This window comes from Triticum urartu, unplaced genomic scaffold (genome assembly GCF_056163025.1).
Source record: "Triticum urartu cultivar PI428250 unplaced genomic scaffold, HENAU_Tu73 scaffold1080, whole genome shotgun sequence".
In the NCBI taxonomy this organism is placed as follows: Eukaryota; Viridiplantae; Streptophyta; class Magnoliopsida; order Poales; family Poaceae; genus Triticum; species Triticum urartu.
The window spans coordinates 12,501-14,571 of record NW_028259547.1 but is presented as its reverse complement, the minus strand read 5'-3'; positions in this window follow the sequence as shown (position 1 = coordinate 14,571).

Here is a 2,071-nt window from a genome sequence, read left to right as displayed (position 1 = left end):
CTCTGCGTTCCGTCATCTGGCTTATGTTCTTCATGTAGCATTCAGATCGAATGACTCTATGAAATTACGTCGATACTTCCACATATTATGGGTAACGTAGGAGACATCCCTATTTTCCCCCGGGGGTCTTAATTACCACTGCTTAGCTTTCAATTTGCCTCTGACCATCAAATTAAATGTGAATAACCCGTCCTCCTCTCTTTGAAACAAGGGGCGCTTCCGGTTCTGTGCGTGCTTCAAACAATTTTGTCTTCTCCATATTACCATATCTCTAGAGCCAATAATTTTCTATGAGGAACTACTGAACTCAATCACTTGCTGCCGTTACTCAACAGTTTTCTGTTGAGGTCTATCCCGTAGAGGTAGTCAAATTGGATCAGTGATCGATTTCTAGGTTTCGTCGTAAACCTAATTGGTTACTTCCAATTACGTAAATCAATAGTTCAAACCGCACTCAAAGGTAGGGCATTTCCCATTGATATAGGAACTTTTGTACCAGAAACAATAGTATCTCCAATTATAGCCCCTCTGGGATGTAAAATATATCTCTTCTCACCATCCCCATAGTGTATGAGACAAATGTATGCATTTCGATTAGGGTCGTATTCTATGGTTACGATTCTACCAGATATGTCTTTTTGATTCCGTCGAAAATCTATTTTACGGTATAGGCGCTTATGACCTCCCCCTCTATGCCTTGCGGTAATGATTCCTCTGGAATTACGACCTTTACCACAACGGTGCCGTCCATGGATCAAATTATTTCGTGGATTGGATTTCACTTGCCTGTCTACGGTTCCCTTGCGTGTGCTCGGGATAGGTGTTTTGTATAAATGTTTCGCCGTATTATTAAGTATTCTCCTTTAGTTTTTTTCTCTATCTAGAAGTGGAATAGAATAACCCGGTTGAAGGGTAATGATCATACGTCTGTAATGCATTGTATGGCCCAGAATAGGTCCTATTCTTCTACCTTTTCCAGGTAGTCGATGGCTATTCACAGCTACCACCTTAACACCAAAGAAGAGTTCGACCCAATGCTTTATTTCTGTCTTAGTGAATCCCGATTCGACATTAAAAGTATATTGATTCTTTCCCAATAAACGAAGACTTTTTTCTGTAAATACTGCGTATTTGATTCCATCCATAAATCGACTTTCCCTCCTATGCTCTGAGTTCCAGTATCGATAAGAATTCGAGTTCTTATTGTTCTTATGTTATGGTATGAATATACCATACCAATTCGTTATGTATGGATGATGGATGAGATTCCATGGATAGAGAGCCAGTTCCAATAGACTTATGGAATGTTCCCGTTCGTGTGCATCCAGCAGGAATTGAACCCGCAAATTTACCAATTATGAGTTGGGCGCTTTAACCATTCAGCCATGGATGCTTAACAGGGATCATCGTACATCGTAAATAACCAATTTTCATATAGAAAGACATATCATAGAAAAATGAAATCGAAAATATTCCGAGATGGCAAATATTCGGAGATGACTATGAAAACACCTCTCTGGATCCTCGAATTGAAAGAGAGATTGAGAGGGATCAAGAATCCTAATTCTCGCTATTTGGAATGGATCCAATTCTATTGAGTCTGACTCATAGTGATCATTTCTCTTTAGCAAAGAATGACTTGGTTATCAAAGGATTGAACAACCGGGATCCATTTACTTATGATACCTAGTTGGCATTGATAACAAGGATCTAATGAATTATGAGTTTAATAGATCCTCTTTAGCAGAAAGACGTATATTCCTTGCTCATTATCAGACAATCACTTATTCCCAAACCTCGTGTGGGACTAATCGTTTTCATTTACCATCTCATGGAAAACCCTTTTCGTTCCGCTTAGCCCTATCGGGTATTTTAGTGATAGGTTCTGTAGGAACTGGACGATCCTATTTGGTCAAATACCTAACGAAAAATTACGATTTTCCTTTCATTAAGGTACGAGGGCTTCTTATTCCACAAGAACGAAAGCACCTTTTCATTCTTTCATATACTAGGGGTTTTTACTTGGAAAAGACAATGTTCCATACTAAAGGATTCGGGTCCATAACCACGA